Source organism: Bos mutus, chromosome 6 (assembly GCF_027580195.1).
Source record: "Bos mutus isolate GX-2022 chromosome 6, NWIPB_WYAK_1.1, whole genome shotgun sequence".
In the NCBI taxonomy this organism is placed as follows: domain Eukaryota; kingdom Metazoa; phylum Chordata; class Mammalia; order Artiodactyla; family Bovidae; genus Bos; species Bos mutus.
The window spans coordinates 50188690-50215143 of NC_091622.1; the positions used below are offsets into that span (position 1 = coordinate 50188690).

At 35.6% G+C, this 26454-nt stretch overlaps 1 protein-coding gene across 4 annotated transcripts in view; it reads left to right on the top strand.

The window, feature by feature from the left end:
• The window catches only part of PCDH7 (protocadherin 7), a 472964-nt gene that overhangs the window by 281594 nt on the left and 164916 nt on the right, over window positions 1-26454 (top strand). The window lies entirely within an intron of this gene.

Here is a 26454-nt window from a genome sequence, read left to right on the forward strand (position 1 = left end):
AGTTGCTAAAATTTGTAGGCTATTATGGTTATTTAGCACAATGTTTCTTTTGATATGAGTCAGACAACTGACTTGTTACATTACTTTGTGTGTGTGTGTGTGTGTGTAGATTTTTTTTTTTCAGAGGTTATTTCAATTCCAAGTGGCCCTACAGTAAAATGGAGATTATGAAAGGTAAATAGAGGAGGCTACTACCATATAGGACATAAAGAACTTTAGTAACATGACCCACCAAAGTCTCTTCCAACTTGAAAATTCAGTCATTTTCTGATGTACATGCATTCAACAGGTCTCACAACGAGCGCACCACTCTCACAGAGTGAGGTAATCAGGACCATTAAAATGCCCAACCTATTTTTTATGTAATTGTCCTCTACAGCACAAACAAATTATCTCCAAAACTCAATTACACTTCACAGATCTTATTTTGCTCTTGAAATCACTGGCCTCACCCACATCATCCCACATTCTAGGCTAAGATCATTCCACCTAAGATGACATAAAATTGCTTATGTAAAATCAGGCCTGGTTCACCCGACCTCACCCCATCGAGATAGACTCGGCAACATAAACTCACATTCATCCTCAAATGAAAAAATTCTAAAAGATATTACTCACCATCTTTTGTGTTATCATGTTTGTTTTCTTCTAATTTAGACAGTTTAATTCTTACAAATATTTCTAGAAAACTTGCTAAATGAGAAATAAGTATTATTAAGGGATATGACTCTGATGCTGGGAGGGATTGGGGGCAGGAGGAGAAGGGGAAGACAGAGGATGAGATGGCTGGGTGGCATCACCGATTCGATGGACATGAGTTTGGGTGAACTCCGGGAGTTGGTGATGGACAGGGAGGCCTAGCGTGCTGCAATTCATGGGGTCGCAAAGAGTCGGACACAACTGATCGACTGAACTGAACTGAACTGAAGGGATATGAAGAAATGATAGATTACTTTGCTGACCTCTGAAAAGATGACATGATTGTGAAATTAAAACAACCAGAAACAAATTCCCTAAAATATATGGGAGTGTGGTATTTGGCACAGATTAAACTCATGATAAATTTGCTCTTAGGTAAAGGTACCCAGAAAGAGTGAGGATGCAGCATGAGCAGGGATTGAGAAATGTCATGACATGTTTGGGGTCAAGAGGGGAGATTGGTTTGGAGAAAGTATTATTTGGGAAGATGAATTTGGGTAGACCAGTTAGACTTAAATTATGAAATCATGTTTACTGGATCAAGTGGTTTAACTTTGAGAGTGATAGTGTTAGTCGCTTCAGTCATATTCGAGCCATTGTGACCCCATGGACAGTAGCCCACCAGGCTCATCTGTCCATGGAATTTTCCAGGCAAGAATACTGGAGTGAGTGTCCATTTTCTTCTCGAGGGGAATCTTCTCCACCCAGGGATTGAACCAGGTCTCTCAGAATATAGGCAGATTCTTTACCATCTGAGCCACCAGGGAAGCCCTTGAGTGTGATAAGGGATTACCTACAGGTCTTGAACAACAAACCACATTACTGGAATTTAGGAAAGATGTTCTAGTACCAAAAGAAAAAGTGATAACTGAGGTCTTCCTGAGAATGGGGACTAAAGTCAAGAATTTCTGCATGACTGAATCCATTAAATATTGGTGGTAATAGCAGAGGATAGTGGGTGAAATGAGATGAATATGGGGGTAAAACTGCACTGGACGGGATATGCCAGGATTGCTGTGCTACTAAGGTTAAAATCACCAAATTTTTTTATTGTTTAGTTCCGATTCCATTGTATCCAATTTGTCGTTATGGGAGGAAATTTTATTACTCTCTGTTGTAATAGCTCTCAAATTTCCCTTAACGAATTACTCAAATGGATTGAGTTATTTTACTTCTTAAAAAAGTATAACCTGAAATTTGCTGGAAAATGTTGTTTGTTGAATTCATGCAAATTTATTTTCTGTCACTGAGAAAAAGCAAGTCTTGTTTAATTGCTAGCAAAACAGCAAAGGCAAGAAGGAAGATCGTCAGGAGTAGGAACGTAGATTTGGGGCAGATACCCCTACATCTAGCCCAAGTGTCTTCTAGAATTCCACCAAAGAACAAATACTGCTAGAAGCCTTCTTGTTTCTCAAGACAAGTCCTAAGTTTTGGTGTCAGTAGATTAATTCCAATCAGAGCAATTTTTTTCTCCCTTCCTTCCTTCCTCCCTTTATTCCTTCCTTCCTTTCATTCTTAAATGTATATTTCTCTCTTTGATTACTAATTATAATGCTTTGGGTGACCTAAAGAGGAAAACAAAACAGAAATTCTTCACAAACACTTAATGATTTCCTACTAAATATAAAAGTTCTTTTTCTTTTTAATTCAAGCATCCTTCATTTCATAACCAAAAGTCAGATACTTAATGAACTAAATTGGCTAATAGAGACTTTTCTCCGTGTAAGCCTCCCATTTTTCTTGATAATGATAATGATAAGAAATAGAGGAAGCTGTCTTGAGAGTTGACTAACTGGAAATTACCAGTTGTGTGTTGGCTACTTAAAAAGATTAATCTTTCCCTCAAGCTAATTTCTGATAATTAACCAAAATATCCAGGAGTGCCAAGACATATTAAGCACGTAAGGTAGTATTTTATAACCTCCTTTGGAAAGGATAGCCCAGCTCAGGAGTCCCTATTGTGTGGCCCTATTTAATGGCCATGGTAACCATTTAAAAAATGCTGGCATATCACTGTGTTGTTTTTGTTGTTCACTCGCTGTCATGTCTGACTTTTTGTGACCTCGTGGACTGTAGCTCACCAGGCTTCCCTGTCCTCCACTATTTCCGGGAGTTTCCTCAAACTCAGGTCCATTAAGTCAGTGATGCTATGTAACCATCACATCCTCAGCCACTCTCGTCTTCTTTTGCCTTCTGTTCACTCTATTTAAAGTATATTTTATGAGGTCTATTTTGAAGAAAAGAGAGTCAGATGGGGGATGGGAATTAGTAACAGCTATAGAAGAAAGACACCCTTTATTTAGTTGGCTTGTATTTCTCTTATTCTTTCTCACTCTTATTAGCCTAAGTTAAGCACACAGGTTATATCTCTTTGGAGCTACTCTTTGGAGTATGTAGTTCTCTGGCTGGTGACTGACTGATTTTGGAGCTGGAAGCAGGCTGATTGCCAGCAGAGAGAATCCAGGGAGCAGATACCCCCTTAGAAAAATAGAGCCAAAGCAGTACTTTACAAATCTACTCTGTTTCCCTTTCATTTCTTATGTGTGTGTGTGTCTGTGTCTGTGTGCACACGTGCATGCACGCGCGTGTTGTGTTCTCCTACCAGGAACTGAGGAAAGTTGAAGTTTCACTGAACTTTGATTGACTCAAAACGCTCATATGTTGGCTTATAAAACAGCCATGAAACAGATTTCCAAAGAAGACATATCACTCTGGCATGTTCTAAAAATGTATGATATCATATCTCCAAAATCATTACCATTCTTTTTTTCTCCCTCATTATTTATATAATACAGTATGTCCCTCACTCACACAAGGAAAATCATTATATAAGAATAGTTTTACTTACATAAAAATCCTGACATTCTTAGTGATTTTTTAATATATGAGGAAGACTACTAAATGCTCAAGCAACGGGCATTTTCCAGAGATATTACCTGCGCCCATTTGTTTTATATTTTTAAAGTACTTCTACTTTACAAAGCAAAGTGATGTCAGTTTACCCAGCTTTACTTGTCACATTTATTTATTTATTTGTCTGTTCATTTTTATCTCCTGAACACTTTTCATACTCTGAAAGCTTCTTAGAATTGATTCACTTTTCATGTTACACTAGTGAAAAATGCTCTTTGACCTGAAATTACAATTACTTTAAAATTTATCAATGCCTATTATCTCTGAATGTTGAAGCTGGCCTCCCTCTCACAAAACTTTGTAAGTATTTAAACCAAACAGGATCTTGAGTGCTCCCAAGGCAGTCCATCACCCAGTCTGGGAGCTTGCTCAAACTCATGTCCATTGAGCCGGTGATGCCATCCAACCATCATATCCTCTGTTGTCCCCTTCTCCTCCTGCCTTCAATCTTTCCCAGCATCAGGGCATTTCCAATGAGTCAGTTCTTTGAATCAGGTGGTCAAAGTATTGGAGCTTCAACTTCAGCATCAGTCCTTCTAATGAATATTCAGGACTGATTTCCTTTAGGATTGACTGATTGGATCTCCTTGCAGTCCAAGGGACTCTCAAGAGTCTTCTTCAACACCACAGTTCAAAAGCATCAATTCTTCAGCACTCAGCTTTATTTATGGTCCAACTCTCATATCAGTACATAGACTACTGGGAAAACCACAGCTTTGACTAGATGGACCTTTGTCAGCAAAGTAATGTCTCTGCTTTTTAATATGCTTTCTAGGTTGGTCATAGCTTTTGTTCCAAGAGCAAGTGTCTTTTCATTTCATGGCTTTCATTATTTGTGAATAGTTGCCGCCAATGAAAATATGTGGTTATTTTAAAAATCTGAATAACTTTTAATTTTAAACATGTAATACTGATAAATAAGCATTTAGAGTGTAATCCTTCAAAAGCTTTCTATGTACAACAGATATGAAAAAAATAGTAATATTTAGATCAGTTTTCTTATTTGGAAGAGTTAGAACTATTATCTAGGTAGGTAGCACTGGGTTCTTTTCTCTGTGGCACCTTCCTATTTGTCCTCAATTTTCTCAGCCCTTCTCATGTTTTTCTGTCCCTAACGTTGTTTCCCAGATAATTCACCCCATTTCTGTCTATGAGGGCTCAGTAAGGTGTTTTGTAGTCAAAGCAAGACCTGCTTTTTCCAATACTTTCTCTTGGAGCCAATATACAATTTTTCTTCTGCTCCCTCTTCTCTTTGCTTTCTATTTCTGGAGGACTTGTATGGAAGCAAAGTTTGCAATGTGGTAGAATGTTAATCCCACGGACGGAGGAGCCTGGAAGGCTGCAGTCCATGGGGTCGCTAAGAGTCAGACACGACTGAGCGACTTCACTTTCCCTTTTCACTTTCATGCATTGGAGAAGGAAATGGCAGCCCACTCCAGTGTTCTTGACTGGAGAATCCCAGGAATGGGGGGGCTTGGTGGGCTGCCGTCTATGGGGTCGCACAGAGTCGGACACGACTGAAGTGACTTAGCAGCAGCAGCAGCAGAATGTTAAGAGATATCACCAAATGCAAATCTGCAAGCATGATTTTGTTCTCAGAAATTATCTGAATTGCATTTCAGTATTCATATTACTCTTCCCACCTTTCCCTCATTACAGTCAGAGGCATGGAAATTTCACGTGGCTCATTATTGTGAGTGAAATTGTGGAAGTGTTAGTCGTCTCACTTGTGTCCAATTCTTTGCAACCCCATAGACTGTAGCCTGCCAGGCTCCTCTGTCCATGGAGATTCTCCAGGCAAGAATACTGGAGTGAGTTGCCATGCTCTCCTCCAGGGGATCTTCCCAACCCAGGTCTCCTGCCATGCTGGCAGATTCTTTGCCATTCTGATCCACATATTACGAAGCCTAAATCTCAGGCTTCTTCTCTCCCCAGCTTTCTTCTCCTCTGGCCAGTCATGCCGTCTGAGCTATGAGGAAAGCCCAGTAATCTCTGATCTGGTGCTTTTAAATGTGTTAAGGACTCTGACAATTATCTTTTCCCTCTCAAATACCATTTTGAAATAAAAATTGTTTGATACTTAAATAACATGTGGAGACTGTTGCACTTTTGTTGATGCATATATGCTGATGTAAAGATGTATATGCCCTGTCTTCAAGTAAATCTAAAACTTTGCAGCTGATTATTTTTTCTTGCATACTCTGAATTTTCTTTGTTGTTCGGCCATATTTCATAAATATAGTTCAAAAGGTCATTATAATGTTGCAGTGAACTAGATATTATACATATATGTGGCCCAATCTAAGTTCATAGGGGCCTGACTCTCTTATCCTATGGTTATTGATGCATAAGAAAATATCTTATACATTAATCAGGACCTATCAATATCCAAAATAATTGGTTTTCAATCCTGACTCTGCCTCCAGCATTATGTGTGACCTTGAGTACCTTCTATTCCTAAGGTACAAAGCCTTGTACCTTTCTGATCCTTGATTTTCTTATCTGTAAAATAGAATGATTATATGTCACTAATTATTTTTCAAGTACTTTTTCCATGGTAAGAATTGCATTTAATGGTAGGAATTATTTCTGAGTCTCACCACTGAACTAGATTTTTCAGTAGTGAATATACAGTCCTCATAAATTACTTCCTATGTTACATTCTAGCAAGTTTTTATTCACAGAGGTCAGTTTGATGGTATTTATTTTCCTATATGCTGATATGGCATCGTGGCCTCCACCCTGAGAATACCTTAGAACATTGCTATTAAAGAGAGTTTTTGTCATAGTTATATTAAAGTCTCAAGAACTGTACTTGTTTCTTTTCCATTCTTTGAACTATTAGAACAACAGTGTTGATAGTTTTGGGAAATAAAGGGCCTTTTGCTTTCTTTTTTTTCCACTGCATAGATGCTTAAGATGCTTCTGCTTTAAGATGATTAAAAAGAAAAAAGGTAAAGGTAAAGGCGTGTGCATGCTCAGTTGTGTCTGACTCTTGGTGACCCCATGGACTGTAACCCACCAGGCTCTTTTTTCCATGGAATTCTCCAAGCAGTAGTACTGGAGTGAGTTGCCATTTCCTACTCCATGGGATCTTCCTAACCCTAGGATCAAATCTTCACCTCTTGAGTCTTCTGCATTGGCAGGCAGATTCTTTACCACTAAGCCACTTGGGAAGCCTGTGGGGTATCAATATTCACTCTACATCTTACCAGTCTCACATAAAATAACATTAGGCATAGAAGAACTCAAGAGAACTGTTTATGTTATAGCTTTCTGGTAACAAAAACATACTTTCCACAAGTATCAGATTAGTAATTCAGAGTCATAATAATCTGCAACTCACAAGATCATTATCTAACACTAAGATGTTACCACTATTTTTTTCCTCTGAAGAGCATATTTAACTACTAGCACAAGCATAGGATTTCCTTTTATATCTAACAGAATTTAATCTTGCCCACAAAGTACTAACAGACAAAATGAAACCAAACATGAACATTAAGAACTACTCCTAACTTCACAATTCATATTTTTTTCTCTAATGGATTCTGAAGAGAAGAAAACACAGGGCTTGTAAAGAAATAAATGAATGGGATTTCTTGATCACTCAGAAACAGGTGATTCATTCATTATTGAACAAAGGGAGAAAAACACTTATAGTAATTATATTTAAATGGCTTATGTTTTAATTCTTAGAAGTTTCAAATTTTTCAATAATTTTTAAATTCTTAAAATTTAAGATTAAATTTTATTAATTTTGTGTAACAAAATATAAAATTTATCAGAATATTTATTTACCTTTGTTTCTGTTTGCATATTTACTTATGATCATGAAAGATTAAAAGAAAAGTATAGTTTCAATGATTGGGATACGATAATCTCTCACATGCCTCATTTTCCTATTTGTATATTCTATTAATATCATTATCAAAAACCAAGATCAATAATTTATTTGTGAAGAATTTAAAAACCACCAGAAAGTGTTGTAGCATTTGAAGTCTTATTAAGTTAATATTGACAGTAGATTATTGTTGAGAAACACATTTCATTTTTGGATGCCTAGATTTATGACAGATTTAGTTACAAGGGACATGAATTTGATGTATAACACTAGAGTCTTTGAACTGCATGGGAAAATATCACAATCTTTCATTATATTAATGTCTTACATTGAGCTATCTGCTGCCTTGCTGCCCAAGGTTGAAGCAAATATTTTATTAGAAATCAAATCAATTTCAGACAATAAAAAGCCCATATTCCATCACTGAGTAAAGTACAAGCTCTTCAAAGTTGTCCTTTTAAATTAATAGAGTGTATCAGTTCATGTATTAGTATATAGCATCCAGGAATAGTAAAGGATTAAGTTTTCACCCTTCTTCTTAACCTTGCTCTTTTATGTTGAGTCTTCTGATGCCAGTGTTGACTGATATGAAAATGCTTTGTGCTCTATATCACTGAGTTTTTTTTTTAATGTTGCCTCTATTCTTTCTTTTTTTAATTTTGGCCCAGTATAGAGATAGTCAGAATTCATGTTTTATGGTTTAGAGTACTAGTCACTCCGCTTTGCGGCCAGGTTCTGTTCTGTTTCTATTGCTGGTGCATGGACTCTATTAGAATGGAGAACTGCAGTGGCAGAGCAGGGGAAGGCAGGAAGGAAGAGATAACATTGGATACACCTGTCATTCTCTAGTTCTTTTTCCCTTTTCACGCGCCACTCTCCTTAGGAGTGTTCACCAATCTTTCCAGTAAACTCTCCCATCTCCGATTTGTTTCCCAGTTTTTACTACTTCTTTTCTCCATCCCTGGGCTTCCCTAGTGGCTCAGATGGTAAAGAATCTGCCTGCAATGTGGGAGATCTGGGTTTGAACCCTGGGTTAGGAAGATCCCCTGGAGAAGAGAATGGTTACTCAGTCCAGTGTTCTTGCCTGGAGAATTCCATGGACAGAGGAGCCTGGCAGGCTATAGTCCATGGGATCCCAAAGAGTCAGACACTAGTGAGCGATTAATACTTTCACTTTCTTTCTCCTCCACCCACTTTTCCTGGTGGATCTATCTGTGCTCTGGCTTTTTCTTTCAAGATAACCTCCACTATTTTCTCACCCATAGGAGATAAAATCATGGTGCCTCTCAAGCCTGACATCCATGTTTGATTTGATCTTCAGAACAAAGCTAGCATCTCTACCCAAATTCCAAATTTTAGAATCCCTTTTCAAATTTCCTCCTTTTTAAATTAATTAATAAAATAACCCTTAACCCTTTTCATATTATGTATGGACTGCTATGTTATGTGTTAAATGCCATCGAGGGTTCTTTTATTTTTCAGCTACTTTACTGATCTCCTTCACATTTAACAGTAACTTCTCTGTCCACCCTGTTTTTGAGTATCATTTCTTGTACTGTCCTTTGTATCTATAAGATAGGAGGGGCACTTGAGTCTAGGTCTGATAGTACCTAGAACATTCCTGCAGAATTAAAGAGGAATTTAGAGATTTTCTGAATTATTGATTTTTGAGGAGTTAAAGATAGGAAGAAAAATATTTCAGTGGTTTAAACATTAAACATTAATTGCAGTTGGGATCTGCCAGATATACAACCTGTTCTTCTCACAAAACTCAATTTATCATTTATAGGAAAGCAATTAGCAACATGCCTCTACATTTGTCCAGACATCTCTTCCCTCTTCCTGAGATCAAGGAAGTAGTGCAGGGGGTCCCTTGTGTAGCTTTACTTTGCTCTCTGACTACATCTGTACAAGAAATCAAGCTGGTATTACATTGGCCAAACAATTTGGAAAATATTGTTATTATTATATACACATACATCTATATTTATATGTATACATGTATCTTCATCTATCTAATCTATACTGTAATTTTCTTTTTAATAGAAAACAGAAAATATATCAACTTTGTTTTAAACCACTCTTAGTATGAATCAAAGGATTTCTGGTATTTATTGGACAAAGATGAAAATCAATCTCCCATAATTTAAGAGAGAATGGTAATTTGTTTTAATGTCAATACATGGGTTACTAACTTTCAAATCAGTGATGCTGTTTGTTTAACAGAGAGCTAACTTGAGAAGTCCAAAAAGCTGTCTGCTTTCTCTGATTATCCCAAAATTCTCATTGAATTTACATTTTCCAAAATAAAAGCAAAGCAAACTTACTAGGATTGAATCATTTATATACAACTGGACATATTTCATACTCAGAAAAATGCTATCATTATATATTTGCATCAGCATTGATAGTTTTGTTTTTCATCAGTTTTTATTGCAAGCAGTGTAGGAGAGATTTCTTAACCCTAAAATGTTAACACATTTTGTTTCTAAATGTATGTGTCCAAGTATAAATCAAGTGGCCATAATCAGTATGCATTTCTTGTAGAATGGAAACATAAGTGACATTTTGAAATATTTTAATTGCATGTTCAGAAGTGCTAGTGGATATGCCAAAGTGAAAATACAATCCTGAAACTAATTAATGTGGCTTCATTTATCAAGAGCACTAGAGCTCTTATAAATACTAATAATAGCATTGTAACAGTGTATTTCCGTTTATCTGTTGACACTCTGTGCTGTCATAGTGCCCCACACCATTGAGTCGAAGAAAGTCTTTGTGTGGATTTAACAAAAAACATTCCACATTGTTTTGTAGTAAATTCTAAGACTTCTTACACCAGGTAGTGATCTTACGCTAGTGTCTATAGTACTGAGATTGATGGTTGAAAAAACAACTATTTCATTGTTTACAGAGCTGGAGAAATAAACGAATCAGTAAAATACATTCTACATTCAGATACGTTACTTTTTAAAAATATATGAAATACAAAAAAACAATCACACGGCTCATCTGTGCAGGAAGTAAAGGTGAGCTGAGGGGAGGGATCAATATGGAGGTGTTAGTTTTAATATAAGGTTTTGCTTCATAAATAGCACTACACTGAAACAGAAAAGTCTGTTTAAAATGGCACTCTTGGATAACGGTCAGCCTCATTTCTCATCATTAAATATCTAGGAATCTTTGTTAGGGGGGTGTTTGTCTATCACTGCTGTTGTGTTTGAATGAAAAGAGTATCAGATTAGGAATTCTAGATTTGCTTTTTGTTTTTTTTTTTTAAGTTGGAAGATTATTGTTTCAAAATGTGTTAGTTTCTGCTGTACAACAATGTTAATCAATTGTAACTGTACATATATCTCCTCCCTCTTGAGCCTCCCTTCCAACTCCTCGCATCCCACCCCTCTAGGTCATCATAGAGCACCATGCTGAGCTTCTTACCTTATACAGCAGCTTCCCACTATCTCTGTGTTTTTTACATGGTAGTGTATATATGTCAACAGTACTCTCTTAATTTGTCCCACCTTCTCCTTATGCCACTGTGTCCATAAATCCTTTCTCTACGTCTGTGTCACTATTCCTGTCTTGCAAATAGGTTCATCAGTACTAGATGTGGCCTTGGATCTTCTCTTACTTGGAAATTTTTTTTCATCCAACTTTATTTCTCAGGTCTTCATTTTCTTCATACATAAACATAAGAAGTTGAAGTCTCAAATGTTTAGGGCCTTTTCAACAAATTCTAAAAGACTGTGATTTCGGAATCATTAATATAGGCTTCCCAAATAAAGAATACAGTGAGAGCAAAGTTAATAGAATTATATCCAAGAGAAAAATACCTGCCAATGTGTAATTCTAAAAATTATTTTTGGGTCCTTTATAGTCATCTAAAGGCATCTGAAAGCAACCAGTTTGCTCCTTTCTATGGCAATGAAATTTACAAGTTAAGTACAGAGATCTCCATGGGCAATAGAATAATCCAAGCAAAATGTGGCAAAGGCATGTTAAATCCAAACAAAACTCTCATATCGGAAAAGGAAAAAAAAAAAAAAAAACAGCCATTAGGAAGCTAAATATGTATGAAAAGAAATTCCACTCAAACTTGAACTACATTAGTCATTTGGGGCAAAGGCTTGGTTTAGTAACATCGTTCAAGGAAAGTAAGGCCACATTTCTACATTGTTTTTTATGTCCTTTTGCTAAAAAGTTTCATTTGTCTTTGTTTTGAGCCTCAAGTACAGCTAAGTATTTATTGAATTTGCATTTGATTCCTCTTTAGGAAGCTTATAAATCATCACCCTCATTATTTCAACAAATATTATTCTATATTAGTTTGGTTATAGAACTGGCCTTCAGTTTTAGTTATTTTAATGTGTAAACTGAGATAAGAAAGAGGAACACTTTGGATTTTAGTGGTAACTATGCAATCAATTTACAAGCTCTGTAACCTTGAACAATTTACTTAGTCTCTCGGATATTCAGTATTCTCATTAAAAAAATTAATAAAATCCATAACCTCCTGAATTAGAGTGAGATGAAAAAAATGTATATAAAGCATGTATCATAGTGCCTATAATAGAGCAGGTCTTCATCAATTCTCAGTTGATCTTCCTTCAAATTATTCTCATATTGAAATAAGCACATTTCTTAATTTTTGAAATTTGTTAATCAGTGATTTGCCCCTGGCTTTGCTGCCAGTTGTGGGACCTTGCGCAAACCACTGTCCTTTTGCACTCTAGTGTTCTTATCTGTAAAAGAAGATCTGAACTATGTCGTTTTAAATACTTCACTACCCTTTCATTTAATTTTATTTCTTTTGGTCTTTGTAGTTTTAAATGAATGACAACAAAAAATAGATGAAATACCATTTCCTGATTATACAATAAAGTATAAGAGTTTCCTATGCGACATGTCATAATCCAATTATATATTATACTAATTACTGTAACTTTCTTAAATTATTCCTACCAGAAATAGCTAACTGACTTGAAACAGGTATTTTTAATCTTTCTTAAAAACAAGGAAAATTTAATCCACATGTTTCTTAAGTTGAAATTTTCCTCCTATTAATAATTTCTATTGAGTCATAGATACCTAGGTTTAGGTTTCTTTTGGTCTGCAGATGATTTTGCCTTGTCTTCTAAATGACAGCTACTGATTGCATTAATATTCAGATCTCTGTCCTCTCTTCCCAAAAGGTCACTTTTTTCTCTTTTTAAAAAATTAAGCTCTTGTATTCCTGAAAAGAGAATTATTATTTCCCATGAAAATAGATTTTAGTTAGAAGGGCCTTTCTAAAAGCATGCAAATGAACAAAATACTGTATCCACATTAGATTATCAAATGATTCACTTTTATGTAGATGTTATATCAAATCTGCAAAGCAAAATCTGTGAGAAATGCACAGACAATCCCTATTTCACATGATCCCTGCCCCTCCCCCACAAAATGACTATAGTATCATTATGAAGAAATGGTTGAACAATGACAAACGTGATCTTTGTACAACTCAATTTTTTTTTTTACCTAAAAGTACTCTAATATATTCAGAATGTATTTGAAAATATCTTTGGGCATAATATCCCATAGCATATTGTGATATGTCACACATACATGGAAATTACAATTTCATAGGTTATACATTACAAAGAATGACTTTTTCATCAGTCTATTCCTTTATGATGGGGAAGCTAACCAATGTTACTCTCGTACCATACTCGAAAATCTGCTTTTCCAACTCACAGGGTAAAGCAAACAAAAAACAGCAGCAACAAAACTTAATCCAAGGACAATAATTCTTTAATTAATAAATAAATGTAAAATTTGTTATTTTGCCTGCTCACCTTTACCCAAATATCATGTAATTAACAACTTGAAATTTAGAAGTTAGATGAAGCTAATAAACTATATCTATTTCATCCTAAGTTTTCACTTTAAAATGCTTTCTTTTTCTTGTTTACCTGTTCCTGATATGTCTTTTCTGTAAGGGCACCTGGCTAATAACTTAAAAGTTTATAAGTATAGCTACCTATCAGATTAGCTCCATGAAGCCCATTTAGTACTTATAAAATGTTGTGGACACTACTTACAATATCTCTGGGAAATTTTGTCACTAGTATTTCTCAAATTATATCACATTGTTTAAAATCATGAAAATGGCTCATAAAACAGCATTTTCTTTCTTTTCCAGTAAGCATATAAGATAAAATAGTCTGAATACATTAAATTTTTCTATATTTTGGAAATATCTGAAAGCATGGTAGTACAATAGAAACATGTTTTAGTTTAAACATTAGTTGGAATAGGAAACAAAAAATAAAATATCAGTGCAGAGTTACATCTAATGACCTAGGAAGCAGTTCTCATAACAGGCAGGTTGGGAGTTTGTTGCCAGGGAGGAAGGAACATAATGCCCCGGGTACATTAGGGAATATTTAATATTCAGGGACTCCATTATACTGCAAACAGTGGTCATTCACTAGGTCTCTGTTAGGAGAAGACTGAGCTAAAGCAGAAATGTAAATTATTTTAAAGGCTTGATTTACTCCTTTGAAAACGTTATCCACCCCCACCCTTCCCTGAGAAGCACATAGTTGTGGTTACATGAAAACATCCACTGATAAAAAAAGTGTGTTTCTCCCAACTTGGCCATAGGAATCACCACATGAGGAAGGACTATTAAAACATTAATCATTGTGATAAGCAGATGGAAACTTCATGATAATAGCAGGTGATTAAAAAAAGGAATGTATTTCTTAGAAGTCACAGTATTTTGTCATGTTTATGCCCACAAGTGTATAAAAGCCACTACATTTTCTTACATGGTAAAATATTGGTGATAATTAGATTTAGAATATTGTATTATGCTAAATGGATAGATAATAGATAGAATTTTCACCTATATACTCTGAGTTATAAACAGTTGTAAACACTACAGTCTGAATGAAATTTAAACAGAATTCTCAGAATATGAGAAACCCAACATTTTCCATATGCACTGTCATATTCCATTCTTTTTCTAATATTCATATTTCATTAGCATTTAGTACACAGGCCTTGGGATTTTTTGAAAAGAAATATAAATATATTCTAGTTTGGTATTTGTGAACTATTTATCATTTAATTTACCATCAAGGCCTACTTAATTTTGTTTAAGACACTAAATTAATTTAAATCCCACCTCTTTTACTTTTGATATGCAAATATTTTTACTTTGATGTTGTAGCAGTACAAATTGAATTTTGCAACGTGAACCGCTAATGCTAATTTGATTACTTCTGTATTAGTGTTGAGTGCTGCTAAAATAGCAAGAGATTGTTTGAAAAATGAAACTGGGAATGGAAGAACTCTTTCTCTGCAGGCCCTCTGCAATGATGGTAGTATTAATGCATGTACATTAATGCTTGATGATTCTCATACAGCCATGAATATTAATTTTAAAGACAAACAATTTAGGATTTTTAAAAAAACCTGACAGCTTGATTTTTTAAAAAATTGAGTTCATCACAAAGTCCTGACCGAACTTTTTAATAGCTCAGAGAGTTTGAATCCATTTAAGATATTTATTGCAGACGATTTAGACCATGATTTCTTTTTAGCAGTAAAGATGTTTATCAAATATAGTGAAGACAAGGTGCCTAAATTATGAAATCAGTACTTTTTGGATGGAAGTGAATCAGGCTTTTTTAAAAAAGAAAGAATGAACCTTTTCAAAAAGATCTATTTAATTGATTTATTTGATAAAGTTGAGGAGATTTCTAATGACCTGCAACAAAAAGGATGACATAAACATCTGATTACAATGCAAGATAAGACAAGAATACCTGACAACTGTTGAAAAACGATTTTTCCTTTTTGTAAAATTGTCCTTGAAAATAGTATCTCACACGAAAAGACAAAAACTCATTTATACAAGTGATCTGCAAGATCTTCCAAAGGTGGAGCTGCAGTAATATCTGCCACCTGTAGTGTGCCTGCAGCGTGCATGTTGCTTGTCTGTTTATCAATGAAATGTCTGTGTTTGTCTGTCTGTAATTTGCATTATGCCTGAAAGTCTCTGTGCTCATTAACCTTTTACAGGTGCCGCACCGTTCCAAGGAACTGCAGGTACTAAAACAATGGGCAGTATTCTTGAAGGCACAGCACACTTTGAGCTCCACCTCCTCCTCCTGCCTACCCTCAGGCAATGTTTTGGAGGCCATTCAATGAGTTAGAGATTTGTGGCCAAGCTAAGGAAGTAAAAAAGGAGTAGCTAGTGACTGAATGAGGGCACTGTATATTTTCCACATATTATCCATCATCCGACTATAAAAAGAAAGGTTTGATATAAAAAAGATGGAGAGAGATCGAGAGAGATGGAACAACCATTACCATATCAAATTATCAAGAGTTTTCTTCAGGATGTGACTAGAAAAAAAATTTTAGAATGTATGCACATCCTGTCAGTTTTCTTAAAAGTTTCTCAACAGTGTATGTGGTATGTGAACATATAATACAGTGATTAACTAGGTTAGAATGTGGATAAATAGAGATCACTAGGCTGATGATTATAAAATTAATTATACTGAGGATAAATACTAAACACTAGTTGGTTGATTCTTTTTAAACCTAGAATTTTTTGTGTAATGTAGTTTTAAATAAGATCAAGCATTCTGCTGTTCCATACCTGTGAACATTCACAACTTGTATACTTAGGGAGGAACAATTATGGTTTTGCATAAATATTTTTAACCTCCATGTATGAAAGAAAAAGATTCTGATTCTTTCCAATCAGAATCTTTTTTTTTTCAAATTAGTCACAAATTTCTTTTGTGAAATTTCTTCTGTGAATGTGTTCTTTATACGCAATGCGAAGTTTCAAAAGAATTTAAATCAATCTACCATGGGCAAAGCCTTATCAAATAGACATTAAATAGACAAGCAAACCACTAATAAATTCCAATAGCCTTATAAAAGTTGGTGAATGCTACTGTGATTGTGAAGATCATTAATGCTATTAAAAATGGTGATGCCATTGATACTAGTCTTTATCATTGAAACTATTTTCAAAGGCTAAAAATGGGGGAAAGCATAAATTGAGCTCACTTCTTAATAAGTTCACAATTGAAATTACCGTCTTGTTCAACCTCCCATTTTGAAAATGTAAACTCGTTTATAAGTCACTTATGGAAACTGTTAAACATAATAGCCCATCTCCTTGTTTGCATAATGATTATAGAAAACTATCTAAAATTCTTTATATATATAATGAAAATAATCAGGGTCGACTATAGTAAGGACAGACGACAATTTATTTTCCTTTAAAATGAGATTTTATTGATATAAATGTTCATTGCTTGTTCATCACTTTATCTCTTTCTCACTCACACTATTTCTTTCTGTTCAAATGTCATGCTTTTCAAAAAAAAATAAAAACAACCGTTTTAGAATACTTCCTCTTCCTGGTAGCCATCAAGTCATCAATGAAATGTGTCTTAAATTGTATCTCCTGAAATATACCATTGGCTCATGCTAAAAGAAAACTGAGTTATACTCCTCACCCTTAAGTCTCAATGTCAGTTCTTATTTTGGCTGTCTTCATTTTCATGTAAGGAGACAACTTGTCCAGTAGATCCTGTTAAAGATAATGTGAAAATCACAAACAGTTTGTCTTATTCAGAGTGCAGTGTTGTGAGAGGGGGAAAGAGAACAGTGACTACAAAAGGGGAAAGAATTAGTGTAGATCATCCTTGATAAAAGTATCGCTTAGTTCATCCTTAGTTCCATTTAGATTGGTACTCATGTGACAGGAACTAATTTTTTTAAATTTTATTCAATCTTTATTTAAATTTCAATAGATGCATTTGGCTAGTGGTTACCATATTGCACAGTGCAGATTTAGATACGCATGTTCTTATTTCATTTTAAAAGACAAAGACTAAATGTTTTCAATTTAGCCTTTGAAATAGACTCCAAAGAATAAAACTAGTCATCATTCTTTTGAAGATTCATTGCTCCTTTTGTTAATATCAGATGACTTATCTTAGTTTCTGTGTTTTTAATCTTCTTCTTCATTGAATATAATTAAAATGTATTTTGCAAATTAGGATTACACACATATATACATATGCATAAGCATGTGTGTGTATATATATATTATATAAAATTTCATTAGTGGAATTTCAATAAACACATATAAAATTTTATGGATATTAGCCATAGAGTTGTCCTTAAAACTTCTCTACTGTAATTGTTAAGGTCATGGCTTTGGAGTCAAATAGACATGGGATCAAATTCTAGTTCTGTGACTACCTGAGTGACCTTGGTCTTCTTAAGTCCTTATTTGCTTCTGTGGGAAGAAATAATAAAACTTCATATTGTACATTGTACAATATATGAATATGTACAACTTCTACATTGTACATTGTAGAATTGTGGTGAAGATTAAATAAGCCAGTACTACAAAGCATATAGCATTGTACATCTCTCTAATGTTCTGTAAATGTTAGCACGTAAGCTAGTCTCATTATGAATGCTGTGTAAGGGATCGTTTGAGTACAGTGTATCCTTAGAAAGATTTGTATCCTCAAAGGATTTATTTTTTCCTTTTCTGCTGCATGGCTAACAATGGATAATTCCCAACCCACATGAATGTAAACAGGGTCCATAGGTTTTAGCATTTTCTCCTCCACTAGCCGGTGAAAACAATGGCACCCCACTCCAGTAATCTTGCCTGGAAAATCCCATGGATGGAGAAGCCTGGAAGGCTGCAGTCCATGGGGTCGCTGAGGGTCGGGCACGACTGAGCTACTTCACCTTCACTTTTCACTGTCTTGCGTTAGAGAAGGAAATGGCAACCCACTCCAGTGTTCTTGCCTAGAAAATCCCAGGGACGGGGGAGCCTGGTGGGCTGCCGTCTATGGGGTTGCACAGAGTCGGACACAACTGAAGTGACTTAGCAGCAGCAGCAGCAGCCACATAAGGGTATATGGTGATCTTACAGAATGCCTCATCATAGCAACAATCTTACACCATTTGGAGAAAATGATACTGTCTTCAAGTGCTTAAAGAATTGTCCCAAAGAAGGAGGAATACATTTTATTCTTAAACTTCTAATTTTTGCTTTAGTAGTAAAACTATGGAACTATGTACCTGGTGGCTGAGGGCCAATTCAACTGGGGCTAATTTCCTTATTTCAGCAAAACTTAGGGAATAGTCTTTGTCATTTGAGAAGCTTTCAATCTGTGATCTTATAAATAACAACATCAGCTGAAAGAGAAAGAGCTAACATTACAAACTGGAGTGGAAAAAATTGACTAGCACTAATATACACATATCAATAGTAAGTTCTTTCAGTCCCTCAACTGCATCATTAATGTCAATCTGCAATGAAGGCTGTCTCCTACTCTTTTTGGCAAACAATTTCCAGAAATCGTCTGCCACTCAGACCTTCCTAAGATGTTCACTTCTTGTCACTTCCGCAGTATGTAAAGATGGAGGAGCTGAAATGTGTGCCACCCTATGTTTCTTCTGAGTCTAGTTTCTACGTTTTCCATTAGGAGTCCTCCATGGGTAGATACTGCGGTTGACAAGTTTTTTGGAGTAAATCTAAGAAGCAGGGTATTCATATACTTTGAAATCAGGTTGTTGTGTTTTCCTTTTCCAAAGTGAGTCATGATGCCTGTGGGGCTAATGCATCTACAGCCTAGACTGAATTAAAATAGAGAGTGAAGGGACCATCGGAGTGGCAAGATACTATGGAGACTGATAATGATGAATAACTTCATTTATAAAGTGTAAGGCTTTGCTGATTCCTAATATAAATATTAGACAATTGTCAAAAATAGCATACCCATATCTGGGCATCAGCTAGATTGTATTAGGTTTTGTTACAGCCTTAGAGAAAAGGTAAATTAAAGCCAGGGAAGGTGGAGGAAACAAGTGGGAGTTTTATTTGTATAATGTACAATAAAGAAAATATTTTAAGAGCTTTGAAGAACACTATCAATTTAAGTTTTGTTTTGTTTTTGCCAAATAGTGACGATCCTTTAAGAAAAAGTCTCAAGTTGGAAGATTTAGCTCATTATAAATTAAACAGAAGATTGGGATAAAGTTAAACAGCAACAACAACAACAAAACCCAAAACTACACAGCTACAATTCCCACCAAATATTCAGAAGAGGGTGTTTCTGCATGGGCATATGTTCAGTTTATAACATCCCCTAAAGATGTAAGTTAGGAAACTAGAAAGGGAAAAAATATATGCTAGGCTGATAGCTATTTAGATAGAATGTATACGTAGACAGTGAGAAGGACTGCATTGCCTTGTTGAGATTTTCAAATACCAGTATAGTTACTTAAAATGCTGGTTGAAGTGTCAGCTCTATCTAAGAAAACAAGAATAATGGGGAAAAAATCCTGCTACCTGCTTAAGTTGAAATAAAAACCTTCAGGATTATTGATTCCTATAATCTACAATTGCTTATCTTTCTGTGAAATGTCTATTTAAAATGTCTCTTTAAATCATATTAAGAATAAACTATGCAGTTTATCTTTATATAGATTATCCCAAATTATAAGCAATTGGAATCCTGTAGAATTTGACCAGCACTGGAAAAAGATCTTCTGATATACCTGTGTTTTCTGATATACCTGCAGTACTTTGGCTATTTCAGCTTCCTATTTCTGAGCAGACACCATGACCCATGATAGCTTTGTGGCAGCTGTGCTGTGATATGAATAAGCAGCTATTCAGAGTAGATGTAAAGAAGCAAACTCATTTTATTTTAGTTTGTTTTGCAGTAAACATTTGATGCCTTGCTTGTAAGAATAAAAATAGAATAGGGAGAAAGAAATTCAAATTGGAAAAATAGATGACAAAACCCAAATATATATGTGACTCAAAGATCAGCTTTCCAACATACCCACCTAAATTTTTGAATGGCATTTAAATATTCTACTTACTTATTTGAAAAGAATTCATAGATTGAGATGGTCTTGTCAGCATTTACATTTCTGTGTTTATGTTTAGTGTCTCGATCAAGGCAAATTTTTTGCCCTGTAAAATGTATAGAGAAATCACTATTCTTTATTAAAAACAGATAAAAATTCATATTATAGCTTTTTAACCATATAAATATATTCAAAGCTATCACCAAAATTGACTTCAGAATACTAAAACATCTTAATATTTAGATTTATATTGCCCAATACAGTAGCTACGAGCCAGTTGTGATAATTGAGCAATTGTTATGTGATTAGTCCAAAGTGAGATGTGCTATAACAAACACATCAGATTTAGAAGACTTGATGCCAATAAAAGGAAAGCAAAATACCTCAATAACTGTGTGTTGATGACATATAGATATGATACATTCTTGTATATTTGAGGTTGAATAAAACATGTTATTAGAATTAATGCCATTTGTTTCTTTTTTTTTAAAACAGAGACACAAGGAATCTTTACATCATGTTTATGACTCTTATGTGTGATTTGAATTATATTTGTGCATTGGCATTGACGTGAATGGTGTTTATCTTTAAACACGACAGAGAAATTCTCTAATTTAAAGATAAACAATGAGGCAAGTGTATATACATGTATATTTTCTATTGTTGCTTGAACTAATTTTACCACAAACTTAGTGGTGTAAAACAACACAAATTTAGTATCTTACAGTTCTAGAGGTCAGAAGTCAATAGCGAATCTCACTGGACTAAAATCAAAGTATTAATATTAGGAAGACTGCATTCCTTTTATAGGTCTAGGGTAGAATCCTTTTCCATACCTTTTTCAGCTTCTAGAGGCCACCATTTCACATTTGCTAGTGGCCCCATTCTTCCATCTTTAAAGCATCACAGGGAAAGTACTTCTAAGGCTGCTGCTGCTGCTAAGTCATTTCAGTCGTGTCTGACTCTGTGCGACCCCATAGACGGCAGCCCACCATGCTCCGCCGTCCTTGGGATTCTCCAGGCAAGAACACTGGAGTGGGTTGCCATTTCCTTCTCCAATGCATGAAAGTGAAAAGTGAAAGTGAAGTCGCTCAGTCGTGTCGGACTCTTCGTGACCCCATGGACTGCAGCCTACCAGGCTCCTCCATCCATGGGATTTTCCAGGCAAGAGTACTGGAATAGGGTGCCATTGCCTTCTCCCTTCTAAGGCTGTCATCCCTCCAATTCTCTCTCTGCCTCCCTCATTCTTCTCCTTGTAAGGACCCTATGACTAGGTCCATCTGGATAATTCAGGATAGTCTCCCTATCTCAAAGTCAAGCGATCTGTGACTTTAAGCCTCCCTTTGCCATTAACCTAAAAGGATCACAGGTTCCTTGGATTTGGACATAGACATCTTTGGGCTGCCATTCTGCCTACCACAATGTGTATATATATATTTATATTTAACCCAGCAGATAAATATGGGGTTTCCCAGGTGGTGCTAGTGGTAAGGATCAACCTGCCAATGCAGGAAATGCAAAAGAGGCGGGTTTGTTCCCTGGGTTGGGAAGACCCCCTGGAGGAGGAAATGGCAACCCACTCCAATATTGTTGGATGGGAAATCCCATGGACAGAGGACCCTGGCCAGCTACAGTTCATGGTGTTGCAAATAATCAGACATGACTGAGCACAATAGGTAAATATATAAAATCTTCCTTCTTTCCTTCTTCCCTCTCCCTCTCCTCTCCATTTCACACAAAAAAAGTCCGTATTTTCCTCAGATTTTTTCCAATGTTTTCCTTTTGGCACTACTTCTTCTTATCATTTTAAGTCTCGGAAAAGCTTAGGATAATTTTCGTGTCACCCAAAAACTCACAGATAAAGACCAAGACATACGGAACAACTGTGTTGTTCCTTTTGGTGGTTCTAATTAGGGAGGACGCTGTCAGAACGTGGAACTGTTTGTTACGCTCCTCAGGTAGAGTAGTAATTGACACAGCAGCCCTATGAGAAGGAAGGGAATGTGAATTCCAGTGGACAAGCCTATCATGGAGAGACTGAGTAGAACTTTCATGAAAAAGAAAAGGCTTTGAAACAAAGCCAAATAAAGTAAAGAGACAAAGCACTTCTCTGTCTCTCTGAGAGACTTTGTTAGTTTATCACACCTGCTCAGACATTTTGAGCTTATCTTGGGACATGCTTCTGTGAATTGACAAGTGGGTTCCTCAAAAAAATTGTAGAAACGTGGCAGCCACTTGGTAACATCTCTTCACCTAGTCAGATAACTGGAAAAATTCAATCTTATTTTTAAAGTATAGTTGATTATAAACAGTTTCATCATGGCTTGTATAATATTGGGGGATAACAAAACTTATAATTGATGAGAATAGAGTAGTCCTTAAAAGTCTGAATTTGGCACCTGCCTTTTTTTTTTTTTTTAACAAAACGATTCAAAGGCTTTTCCAAAGGTGATAATCCATGGTTTTAAATGAAACCCATCTTTCAAGATATTATACTCCCTATTGTAGTATTCAAATCACTTTCTTATCAGTAATGAAAATGATTTAACTAGACTTAGAAAACTCTCAATTTATCCTGTCTATTCCACAAAACTAAATTGGCCACTAATTGCCACAGAAATATAACAGTAAAATCAGTGAATTCTAAACATGATTTAAGCACATGCTGGACATTTTTATTGTTGTTGTTCATACCAGAGCAATTAAAATCTATCAATCAATCTGAAAGTTTTACATTATTTCCATGTAGGTAATTTTATGGGGAAAAGTACCAGCTAAAGATAAACATGGTAAAATTAAGTGCTTGAGGAGAACAAAATACACTTATTTTGAAATTCTGAAATTCATAGCATTGTCTTTTCCATTATATAACAAGTTATTTTTAATTATATAATAATATTAGTAATAAGTTGGGTCATGGAAGGAAAGGATTTTGGCTGTACATTTAGTCCTTAATAATTTAAGTATCATTTTAGATGGAGCTTTTGTTGGGTTTTAAACTGCATTTAGTATAAGATACAATGCTTTGATAGATTTAGAATTTAGACTATGTCTATATTTAGAAAGCATTAGTATGGCAGGTAGTAAATTTCAAATATTCATGACAGGTAAGATCCTTAAAACTGATGATGAAGACAGGCCAAATCCTCAGGCATTTATTAAGATAAAGTCTGTGTATATTTGAAGACAAAGACTTAAATCACACAAAAATAACTATTGATTTAGACATTTATATCTCGAGATACATGCCTACACAAGTTGTTTTTCTAAATTCATGTGGATAATGTTGAACTCTTTCTTCAGTACGTCTCTGCATTAACATAGCATGTTGGAGGTGATAATATATGCTGAATGATATATTTTTAATCAAGTCATTTTAAAATAATACTTAATGAAGGAAAGTCAGCAGGCCAAACAAGTTGTATGTTTCTCCTAATTTGTAATGGGGGATGGGAAATGTTGAAGATATTTAATTTTTTTTTTGTTTTTTTTTTTTAGTGGAGGATTTGGCTTATAAAAATAAACCCCCAAAAGGGATCAAAAGTGATAATTAAATACAATATAGTGAAAAATTCAATTCAGTTAGTACTAGGCACATTGTGAAGTCACCATAGGACTTTATGAACTTTGCTAGGAGGCATTTAGCTATATCTCACATACAAAAATATGATATTTGAAATAAACTTTGAAAGTTCAATAGAAGTTGGACAGATTGAGATTAAGATGAGCATTTTCTTCAAGGGAGACATCCTGGAAAAACAGAAGAGTGTGGTAGGTGAAAACTGTAAGGTGAAAGTGATTACCTTGCTTTCTGGTCAGTGGAATACCATTGGAGAGATTAAAAAAATATTAGTTGGGTAATTTTATCAGATTTGTGTTTTCACTTATTAAAATTGTCCAGGAAGGACAGAGGACAGGGATGAGAAAGGCAATGGTTGATAATTTTTTTGTGGTTGTCTGGTCAAGATCTGAGGAGAGCCTGGCACAAGGAGTTGACAAGAATGAAAAGATGCACTAGACTAATGCCTTTCAAAATGTGGTCCTCTGATCAGATGCATTGACATCACCTGGAAATTTGCAAAGAATGCCAATTGTCTGGGGCTCGATCTGAGACCTACTGGATGAAAACCTCTGATGCAGGGTCCAGCAACCATTTTTGCTTAAATTAAGATATAATTCATATATCAAAAACTGCACATGTTTAATGTATAGATCTCGCTAAGTTTGGACATACAGCATCACCACAACCAAGGTGGTAAGCATTTATGAACTCCAGCTACCTATGTTTTAAAATGTTCATCGGAGAATCTGAAGCACACTAGTATTTGAAGAAAACTTCCCTAAAGATAGATTTATAGAGTTGAAATAGAATTGAGGAATTCTTTAGATTTGGGGAAAAGGAAGATGGAATAATCAGGAAGAGTTAAAATTTCAATTGTATGAACTAAGTAGAAGAAAAGCAAAGGAGAAAAGGAAAGATATAAGCATCTGAATGCAGAGTTCCAAAGAATTGCAAGGAGAGATAAGAAAGCCTTCCTTAGCGATCAGTGCAAAGAAATAGAGGAAAACAACAGAATGGGAAAGACTAGAGATCTCTTCAAGACAATTAGAAATACCAAGGGAACATTTCATGCAAAGATGGGCTTGATAAAGGACAAAGATGGGCTTGATAAAGGACAGAAATGGTATGGACCTAACAGAAACAGAAGATATTAAGAAGAGGTGGCAAGAATACACGGAGGAACTGTACAAAAAAGAGCTTCATGACCCAGATAATCACAATGGTGTGATCATTCACCTAGAGCCAGACATCCTGGAATGTGAAGTCAAGTGGGCCTTAGAAAGCATCACTAGGAACAAAGCTAGTGGAGGTGATGGAATTCCAGTTGAGCTACTTCAAATCCTGAAAGATGATGGTGTGAAAGTGCTGCACTCAATATGCCAGCCAATTTGGAAAACTCAGCAGTGGCCACAGGACTGGAAAAGGTCAGTTTTCATTCCAATCCCAAAGAAAGGCAATGCCAAAGACTACCACACAATTGCACTCATCTCACACGCTAGTGAAATAACACTCAAAATTCTCCAAGCCGGCCTCAGCAATACATGAACTGTGAACTTCCAGATGTTCAAGCTGGCTTTAGAAAAGGCAGAGGAACCAGAGACCAAATTGCCAACATCCGCTGGATCATGGAAAAAGCAAGAGAGTTCCAGAAAAACATCTATTTTTGTTTTATTGACTATGCCAAAGCCTTTGACTGTGTGGATCACAATAAACTGTGGAAAATTCTGAAAGAGATGGGAATACCAGACCACCTGACCAGCCTCTTGAGAAACCTATATGCAGATCAGGAGGCAACAGTTAGAACTGGACGTGGAACAACAGACTGGTTCCAAATAGGAAAAAGAGTATGTCAAGGCTGTATATTTTCACCCTGCTTATTTAACTTCTATGCAGAGTACATCATGAGAAACACTGGGCTGGAAGAAGAACAAGCGGGAATCAAGATTGCCGGGAGAAATATCAGTAACCTCAGATATGCAGATGACACCACCTTATGGCAGAAAGTGAAGAGGAACTAAAGAGCCTCTTGATGAAAGTGAAAGAGGAGAGTGAAAAAGTTGTCTTAAAGCTCAACATTCAGAAAACGAAGATCATGGCATCTAGTCCCATCACTTCATGGGAAATAGATGGGGAAACAGTGTCAGACTTTATTGTTTTGGGCTCCAAAATCACTGCAGATGGTGATTGCAGCCATGAAATTAAAAGACTCTTACTCCTTGGAAGGAAAGTTATGACCAACCTAGATAGCATATTGAAAAGCAGAGACATTACTTTGCCAACAAAGGTCCGTCTAGTTAAGGCTATGGCTTTTCCAGCAGTCATGTATGGATGTGAGAGTTGGGCTGTGAAGGAAGCTGAGTGCTGAAGAATTGATGCTTTTGAACTGTGGTGTTGGAGAAGACTTGAGAGTCCCTTGGACTGCAAGGAGATCCAACCAGTCCATCCTAAAGGAGATCAGTCCTGGGTGTTCATTGGAAGGACTGATGTTAAGCTGAAACTCTAATATTTTGGC